Source organism: Trichechus manatus, unplaced genomic scaffold, assembly GCF_000243295.1.
Source record: "Trichechus manatus latirostris isolate Lorelei unplaced genomic scaffold, TriManLat1.0 scaffold00386, whole genome shotgun sequence".
Classification (NCBI taxonomy): Eukaryota; Metazoa; Chordata; class Mammalia; order Sirenia; family Trichechidae; genus Trichechus; species Trichechus manatus.
This window is the reverse complement of record NW_004444322.1, coordinates 184,948-195,121: the sequence shown is the minus strand read 5'-3', so window position 1 is coordinate 195,121 and position 10,174 is coordinate 184,948. Positions and strand designations below refer to the sequence as shown.

The window sequence follows — 10,174 nt, the reverse complement described above, 5'->3', positions numbered from 1 at the left end:
CAGTATTGTGTACTGTTGTACCTTTCACCAAAGTTACCACTTATCTATTGCCTATTTAGTTCCCCTCCCACCCTTCCCATTTCCAAGGCTATAATCTTTACAGAAGCAGACTGCCACATCTTTCTCCTGCAGAGCCACTGGTGGATTTGAACTGCCAGCCTTTTGGTTAGTAGCCAAGGGCTCCTTTGTATAGATATTAGTAACTGTTATATGTTTATTGTTAGTATTTTAATATGCTAAAGATTATGGCCGCTGCTTATTTTGTTTGTTTGCATTTGCCTTCTACAAAATTTGCCATAATTTGTGAAATAAAATTTTTATTGACATTTATCATATGCGCAGACAGGTGTGTACATGATAATACAGTCAGTCAATACAATCAAAACTGTACAGCTCAAGTGTATTTCCACAAAGGGAACCTCCCACGTAGTATACACCAAGATCAAGAAATAAGACGATACCTGCATCCCAGAAGTTTCTTTTATGCTCTGTCTGGTCAGTAGCTCCCCAAAAGTAACCAGCACACATCAGTTTGGTCTGTTTTTGAACTTTATGTAAGTGGATTTATACGGTAAGTACCCTTTTGTGTTGGCTTCTTTTGTACCACATTATGTTTGCGAGATTCGTCCATATTATTGTGTGTAGAAATAGTTCATTTGTTCTCATTACCAAATAGTATTCTAGTCTATGAGTATACCAACTTAATTCTCCATTCTCCTACTGATGGACATTTGGATTGTTTGCAGGTTTGTGTTCTCATAAATAATGATGTAACAAACATTCTTGCATTTGTCATTTTGTGTTCATTAATATGCATTGCATTGTGGTTTCCTGACTAATGATGTTGAGTACTTTTGTTTAATGTCTGTTGGCCATTTGGATATTATTTTCCTGTAGAAAAAGCCTATTAAGCCCAGTTTTTTCAGGGTTTGCCTGTCTTTTAGTTATTTATTTGTACTTTATATATTCTAGATGTGAATCCTTTGTTGGCTCTGCATATGGCACATATCATCTCTTAGTCCATGGCTTGCATTTTCACTCACTCTAAGGAATAGAAATTGCTTTTTTAAATGTAGTCCAGTTTATCTTTTTTTTCCCCTTTCTGGTTTGTACTGTTTGTATTCTGTTTAAGAAATCTTTGCCTAAGATTGAACTGGACTATGGGACATAAAATGATACTCATGAAGAGTGCTTCTTAGCTCAAGTAGATACATGAGACTAAATGGGCAGCTCCTGTCCAGAGGCAAGATGAGAAGGCAAAAAGGGACAGGAGCTGGTTGAATGGACATGGGAAATCTGGGGTGGAAAGAAGGAACGTGCTGTCACAGTACAGGGAGAGCAGCTAGGGTCACATAGCAATGTGTGTATAAATTTTTGTATTAGAAACTGATGTGAACTGTAAACTTTCACTTAAAGCACAATTAAAAAAAAAAAAAAAACTTTGCCTATCCCAAAGGCATGTTGTGTTTTCTTTAGATTTATTATATGTCACATTTATATCTACATAAGGTCAAGATTTATTTTCCCAATTGCAGTGCAATCTGTTTCTCTTATATATAGCCTTTCTGGCCTTGGGTTTATAATTCTGGCAAAGATGATTGGCTGGGACAATTGGCTAGTTGATTATTATGCGAATAGGGTACGTAAAACCATCCATTGAGAAGTGACCTCACGGGGGATTGGTTGGTTTGTGGCCCGGTTGGGAGGCCCATGCCATGAAATTGATAAGCAGCTTGCTTATAAGCAGCCAACCCGACAGAGGTTTTTTTTTTAGAGACAGAGAGAGAGAGAAGAAAACCTTCTAAAAGGGCTGTAATACAAGTCAAGACCTGTAACGATAGGATGGCGGCAGCAGTACCAGCGGCAGCAGTACTAGTGAGCAGCGGGAACCACGGGACCGGTAGACAGCTGCAGTGGTAGCCAGAGACAGAGAGCCCTGCACAGCCAAGAGAAGGGTCTACTAGCACTACAGAGAGGAGCCGAGAGAGAGCTGTTCTGGTTGAAAACTGTCCTGATTGACGAACTGCATCCTGTCTCCTGAGTTGTATCCTGTTACTTCCAAGTTGATCTGGACCCTGAGCTGTAGTCTGTTACTAACAAACCACTTAACTGTAAGTACAGTTTGTGAGTTCTGTGAGATGTTGCAGCGAATTACGGAACCCAACAGGGAAAGAAGGAAGAGTGCTGAGGGGAGGGGAAGTGGTTGGTGTTAGAGATGATGGAGTGGTACAGCAGCTCGGAGAAGTTGGAAATCTGGGACATCTTTAATCTCTGTCTCACGGGAACCAGCTTTGTGCTGATTCGTATTAAAGAAATTATTTGTTTACCACGATAGATATCCAGTTGACCTAGCACCATTTGTTGAAAAGACCATCTTTTCTCCACTATCATCTTTGTCATAAATCAAGTGCCCTTCTACACACAGGTATATTTCTGGATTTTTTATTCTTTTTCCCTTGGTCTATTAGACTATCCTTGCAACTATTCCATATTTTTTTGTGGGAGGGAGGGTTCATTTTCTTCATTTTACATATTTATACTTTCCAATTTTTCTACAAGGAGCCCCGGTGGTACAGTGGTTAAGTGCTTGGCTGCTAACAAAAAGGTTCGCTGTTCGAACCCACCAGCTGCTCCACAGGAGAAAGAGATGGCAGTCTGCTTCTGTAAAGATTACAGTCTTGGACACCCTATGGGGCAGCTCTACTCTGTTCTTAGGGTAACTATGAGTCAAATCGACTCGACAGCACACAACAAAAACAACGATTTTTCTACAAGGAATGTATTTCTCATGTATGAAGAAGTTCTGTTTCAAAACTCTACCATCCAACTCACTTTTTTGCACGTATTTAAATTTTATTTTTTAAATCAAAATATACAGTGAAATTGAATTTTTTGGTGGACAGTTATATGAATTTTAACATGTATAGATTCCTGTAAATACAATGATGATCAGGATACAGAACAGTTCCATCACCCCAAAAACTATCTCATTCCATCCTTTGGAGTTACACTTTTTCCCAACCTGTGACCTGTGGCAACTACTGATTTATACTGCATCACTATAGTTTTGTATTTTTGAGAATGTCATAAAAATAGAATCATTCAGTATATAACCTTTTTCACTCAGCATAATGCATTTGAAGGAGCCCTGGTGATGCAGTGGTTAAAGCGTTCTGCTACTAACCGAAAGGTCAGTGGTTCGAATGCACCAGCCACTCCACGGAAGAAAGATGTGGCAGTCTGCTTCCGTAAAGATTACAGCCTTGGAAACCCTATGGGGCTGTTCTACTCTGTCCTATAGGGTTGCTATGAGTCAGACTCAACTCGATGGCAGTGGGTTTGATTTTTGGTTTAAAATGCATTTGAAATTCACTCAAGCTGTATGTATCGATAGCTTGTTCATTTTTATTGCTGAGCATTATAAATTATGTTCCCCAAAAAGTTATGTTGTTGTCTTAACCCCCAGTACTTTTGAATTTGATATTATTTGGAAATAGGGTCTTAGATATCTAGTGCTGCTTGTGATTTTTCTACAGTGAATGTATTTCTCATGTATGAAGAGGTTCTGTTTCAGAACTCTGTCCAACTCAGTTTTTTGCATGTGTTTAAATGTTATTTTTTAAATCAAAAGGTACAGTAAAATTGAATATTTTGGTGGACAGTACCACAAATGGATGGCTTTAACAAAGAGAAATTTATTTTCTCACAGTTTAGGAGGATAGAAGTCTGAATTCAGGGCACTAGCTCCAGGGGAAGGCTTTTTCTCTCTTTGTCAGTTCTGGGGGAAGGTTCTTGTCATGAATCTTCCCCTGGTCTAGGAGCTTCTCAGCGCAGGGACTCTGGGGCCAAAGGACACGCTCTGCTCCCAGTGCTTCTTTCTTGGTGGTATGAGGTCCTACTCTTCTCTGCTTGCTTTTCTCTTTTATATTTCAAAAGAGATTGACTCAAGATACAACCTAATCCTGTAGATTGAGTCAATCCTGCCTCATTAACATCATAGAGGTTAGGATTTACAACACATAGGGTAATCACATCAGATCACAAAATGGTAGACAACCACACAATACTGGGAATCACGGCCTAGCCAAGTTGATACACATTTTAGGGGGACACAATTCAATCCATAACATTCCACCCTTTGGCCTCCAAGAATTCATGTCCTTGCCACATGTAAATCACATTCATCCCATCATATCATCCCAAAAGTCTTAAATCAACTCCAAGTCCAAACTCTGTCCTGGGGCAAAATTCCTCTACATACAAGTTATCTGCTTCCCAAGTACAATGGTGGAACAGGCACAAAGTATACATTTCCATTACAAATGGGAGATTGGAGGGAAAGAAGGGAGAACAGGCACCAAGCAAGTCAGCAGAACGCATTACGTTAGCTCTCAAGCCTTGAAAATAATCTTCTGTTCTCTGAGACCATTTAGGCAATAGCCCTGCCCTCCAGACACTGCGTATTAGCTACAGTCTCTGGATTCTGGATGGAGGCCTCTTGGCCCTGAGCTTCACCTCCACCTTCCAGGCCCACTGGAACAGCAATTCTGCTCTCTTGCATTTGGGTGGCCCCACTCTCCAAGTTCATCTGAGTGGCAGCCCTACCCCCTTATCCCCAGCAGTCCCCTTTCTTCTGCCTCTTGGGCATAGCAGCACTGCCTCCTCAGCTTTGGACAGTGGATCTGGCCCCCTCCCGCTGGCACTTATGAAAGGCAGCCCCACACTCCGGGAACAAGTTGGTAAAGATCTGACTCTTTGAAACCTAGGAGACTGTGGCCTCACCCTTTGAAACCCCAGAGGCCATGGTTCCACCCTTTGAGACCCCAGAGGTTGTGGCCCTACCCTTTGAGACTGAGGCAACTCTTTCCTGTGTTCCTTGTCTCTTCAGCTTCTGCTTCCTGGTTCCTTGGCCTCTTGGCCCCTCGGCCCCTCCAGCCTCTTGGGCTGGCCTGGCCTCTGCCCTGTTTGGGCAAGTATTCCAAAGCTCTTTAGCTGTACTGATAAGTGCCTAGAGGCACCCCACTTCACCAGTAAACCCCAGTGGGAAGGCACTCAGCTCTTCTGCTCCATAGGTCGGCAAGCCTAGCTCCACTGGTAAGTGCTCAGAGGCACTCCAATCAGCCAGGAAGCCTACCATACAAAGGTACGCAGCTCTCTCACTCCCTGGGTTGGCTCCCACACCATCTCATGCTGGTTTCCTGCTGCCATTTCTCTGCTGCTGCTTCTCGCCATCTTCAGTGATACAGCTCTCCTCACTTCCTTCTGAGTCCTCACCAGAATTGTTTTTGATGTCCATAATTCCATCAACAGTCTCTTCAAGGCAGTCTAGGCTTTTGCTATTGGGAACTTTAAAACTTTTCCAGCATCTACCCACTAGTCAGTTCCAAAACTGCTTGCACATTGTAGGTATCTGTTAGAGCAGCACCCCATTCTCCTGGTACCAAATTCTGTCTTAGTTAGCTAGTGCTGCTGTGTTAGAAAAAGCACAAGTGGATGGCTTTAACAAAGAGAAATTTATTCTTTCACAGTTTAGGAGGCTAAAAGTCTGAATTCGGGGCACCAGCTCCAGGGGAAGGCTTTTGGGAAGGGTCCTTGTCATCAATCTTCCCCTGGTCTAGGAGCTTCTCAGTGCAGGGACTCCAGGTCCAAAGACATACTCTGTTCCCATTGCTTCTTTCTTGATAGTATGAGGACTCTTCTCTGCTCGATTTTCTCTTTTATATCTCAAAAGAGGTTGACTCAAGATACAAGCTAATCCTGTAGATTGAGTCCTACCTCACTAACATAACTGCCTCCAATCCTGCTTCATTAACATCATAGAGGTTAGGATTTACAACATATAGGATAATTACATCAGATCACAAAATGGTGGACAGCCACATGATACTGAGAATCATGGCCTAGGTAAGCTGACGCACATTTTAGGGGGACACAATTCAATCCATAACAGGTTCTTTTCAGCTGTAATCCAGTGAAAATGAGGTCATACTGGATTAGGGTGAGTCCTAATCCAGTGACCGATGTCCTTATAAGAAGAGGAAATTTGAACACAGAGACACACAGGGAGAACACCATGTGATGATGGTGGCAGAGATTGGAATGATACATCTGTAAGCCGAGGAATACCAAGGATTGTCAGCAGCCACCAGAAAAGGCAAGGAAAATCTTTCTCTAGAGTCTTCAGAGAGAGCATGGCCCTGCCATCACCTTGTCATCTAGCCTCCTGAACAGTGAGATAATATACACTTATATGGTGTTTTAAGCCACCAAGCTTGTGGTACTTTGTTATGGCAACCATAGGAAACTAATACACTCAATACTATTCAGCTGTATGAATGTACTACAGTTGGTTTATCCACTCACTCATTAAGGTTATTTGGGTAAAAATAAGTTATTTGTCTAAAACTTACCCAGGAGTAGAATACTTAGCTAGGTGTGAGATTGTTGGGTAACATAGTAGGTGTATGTTTAACCTTTTTAAAAACTGCCACAGTGTTTTCCACAGTGGCTGTAACATTTTGTATCCTCACTAGCAGGATGTGCAAATTTCAGTTGCTCCATATCCTCACCAGTACTTGGTATTGTCAGTATTTTTTAGTTTAGCCATTCTATCAGGTGTGTCATGGTATCCCGTTATGGTTTTAATTTGTAATTCCCTAATGACTAATACCACCAATTGTCAGTTTGTCAGTCTGTGGTGGTTTGCATGTTGCTCTGATGCTGGAAGCTGTACAACCAGTATTTCACATACCAGTCAGGTGACCCATGGTGGACGTGTTTCAGTGGAGCTTCCAGACAAGACAGATGAGGAAGAAGAAACTGGCGGTCTTACTTTGGAAAAAATTGGCCAGTGAAAACTTTATGAATAGCTGCAGAACACTGTCTCATATAGTGCAGAAAGATGATTCCCTCAGGTTGGAAGGCACTGAAAATATGACTGGGGAAGAGCTGTCTCCTCAAAGTAGAGTCAACCTTAATCACATGGATGGAGTAAAGCATTAGGGACCTTAATTTGCTGATGTGGCATGACTCAAAATGAGAGGAAACAGCTGCAAACATCCATTAATAACCGGAATGTGGAATTTACGAAGTATGAATCTAGGAAAAGTTGTCAAAAATGGAACGCATAAACGTTGATATCTTAGGCATTAGTGAGCTGAAATGAACTGGTATTGGCCATTTTTAATTGGACAGTCATATGGTCTACTATGCCGGGAATGACAAACTGAAGACGAATGACATCACATTCATTGTAAAAAAGGACATTTCAAGATCCATCCTTAGTATTATCCATACGCATACAAGGAAGACCAGCTAATATAACTATTATTCAAATTTACGCACCAACCACTAATGCCAAAGATGAAGAAATTGAAGATTTTTATCACCATTTGCAGTCTGAAATTGATCAAACATGAGATCAAGATGCATTGATAATTACTGGTGATTGGAATGCAGAAGTTGAAAACAGAAGGATCGGTAGTTGGAAAATATGGCCTTGGTGATAGAAATGATGTTGGAGATCGCATGATAGAATTTTGCATGACCTACGACTTATTCATTGCAAATTCATTTTTTCTACAACATAATGGTAACTACACATGTGGACCTTGCTGGATGGAATACACAGTAATCAAATGGAGTACATTTGTGGGAAGAGACAATGGAGAAGCTCAATATCACAAGTCAGAACAAGGCCAGGAGCTGACTGTGGAACAGGCCATCAGTTGCTCTTATGGAAGTTCAAGTTGGAGCTGAAGAAAATTAAAACATGTCCACGAAAGTCAAGATATGACCTTTAGTATAGCCCACTGGAATTTAGAGACCATCTTAAGAATAGATTTGATGCATTGAACACTAATGACCGAAGACCAGACGAGTTATGGGATGACATCAAGGACATCATACATGAAGAAAGCAAAGGGTCATTAAAAAGGAAAAAAAGAAAAGACCAAAATGAGTGTCAGAAGAGACTCTGAAACTTTCTCTTGAATGTAGAGCAGCTAAAGTGAATGGAAGAAATGATGCAGTAAAAAAGCTGAACAGAAAATTTCAAAGGGTGGTTTGAGAAGACAAAGTAAAGTATTATAATGAAATGTGCAAAGATCTGGAGATAGAAAACCAAAAGGGAAGAATGTGCTCGGCATTTATCAAGCTGAAAGAACTGAAGAAAAAAATTCAAGCACTGGGTCAAACACTGAAGGACTCTATGGGCAAAATACTGAACGACATGAAGCATCAAAAGAAGATGGAAGGAATACACCGTCACTGTACCAAAAAGAATTGTTTAGTCATTTCAGGAGGTAGCACATTATCAAGAACTAATGGTATCGAAGGAAGAAGTTCAAGCTGCACTGAAGGTATTGGTGAAAAACAAGCCTCCAGGTATTGATGGAATACCAACAGAGATGTTTCAAACAACGGATGCAAGCACTGGAGGTGCTCACAAGAAATTTGGAAGACAGCTACCTGGCCAACCGACTGGAAGAGATCCACACTTATGCCCATTCTAAAGAAAGCTGATCCCACAGAATGTGGAAATTATTGAACAATATCATTAATGTCACACTAAAGTAAAATTTCGCTAAAGGTCATTCAAAAGTAATTGCAGCAGTACATTGACTGGGAACTGCCAGATATCCATACCGGACTCAGAAGAGGAACAAGGTATATCACTGCTGATGTCAGATGGGTCTTGAGTGAAAGAGAATACTAGAAAGATGTTTACCTGTGTTTTATTGACTATGCAAAGGCATTCAACTGTGTGATCATATCAAATTATGGATAACATTGCAAAGAATGGGAAGTCCAGAACACTTAATTGTGCTTATGAGGAACCTGTACATAGACCAAGAGGCAGTTGTTCGAACAGAACAAGGAAATACTGCATGGTTTAAAATCAGGAAGGGTGTGCATAAGGGTCGTATGCTTTCACAGTACTTATTCAATCTGTATGCTGAGCATATAATCCGAGAAGCTGGACTCTGTGAAGGAGAAAGCGCCATCAGGATTGGAGGAAGACTCGTTAACAAACTGTGATATGCAGATGACCAACCTTCCTTGCTGAAAGCAAAGAGGACTTGAAGCACTTACCGATGATGATCAAAGACTACAGCCTTCTGTATGGATTACATCTCAACATAAAGAAAACAAAAATCCTCACAACAGGACCAATAAATAATATCATGATAAACGGAGATAAGATCGAAGTTGTCAAGGATTTCATTTTACTTGGGCTGAGGGCTGGGGACCATGGTCTCAGGGGATACCTAGCTCATAGGCATAACATAGTCTACAAAGAAAATGTTCTACATTTGACTGTGGCGTTTAGCGACTGTGGTCTTAAAAGCCTGCAAACGGCTATCTAAGATACATCTATTGGTCCCATCCCAGCTGGAGCAAAGGAGAATGAAGAAGACCAAGAACACAAGGGAAAAATTAGTCCAAATGACTAATGGAGCACACCTACCATAACCTCCACCAGACTGAGCCCAGAATAACTAGATGGTGCCCGGTTACCACCACCCACTGGTCTGGCAGGGATCACAATAGAAGGTCTCGGGCAGAGTGGGAGAAAAATATAGAACAAAATTCAAATTCATCAAAAAGAAAGAAAGAAAAAGACCAGGCTTGGTGGCCTGACAGAGACTGGAGAAAGCAAGAGAGTATGGCCTCTGGACACCCTTTTAACTCAGTACTGAAGTCACTCCTGAGGTTCACCCTTCAGCCAAAGATTAGACAGATCTATAGGGCCAGCAGTAACACACGTGAGGGATGTGCTTCATAGTTCCTTCATGTATACAAGACTCATGGGCACAGAAACCCAAAAGCAAAGATGGAAAGGCAGGAAGGGTCAGGAAAACTGGACGAATGGAAACAGAACCTGAGGTGGAGAAGGGGAGAGTGTTAATACATCATGGGGTTGGCAACAATTTGTGTATTAAATGTTCAATGAGAAACTAATTTGCTCTGTAAACTTTCACCTAAATCACAATAAATAAATAAAAAGTGGGAAAAAATTCCAGCAGGCTTTACAGAAGTGGAAAAACCAATTCTCAACTTTAAACGGAATGGCAAGAGGACTTGAATAGTTAGAGCAGTGTGAACGAAAAGAACAAAGTAGGAAGACTCATGCTTCCTGATTTTAAAACATATTATAAAATACAGTAATCAG

General features: G+C 41.2%; 2 protein-coding genes across 2 annotated transcripts in view; one reads left to right on the top strand and one right to left on the bottom strand.

Moving 5' to 3' along the window:
• The window catches only part of ZFP30 (ZFP30 zinc finger protein), a 221,162-nt gene that overhangs the window by 93,419 nt on the left and 117,569 nt on the right, over positions 1-10,174 (bottom strand). The window lies entirely within an intron of this gene.
• The window catches only part of LOC101347142 (zinc finger protein 790), a 34,012-nt gene that overhangs the window by 4,419 nt on the left and 19,419 nt on the right, over positions 1-10,174 (top strand). The window contains exon 2 of the mRNA XM_023725755.1: positions 1,775-2,425. The gene's annotated coding sequence lies outside the window, so the exon portion shown is untranslated. The remainder of the gene's footprint in view (positions 1-1,774; positions 2,426-10,174) is intronic.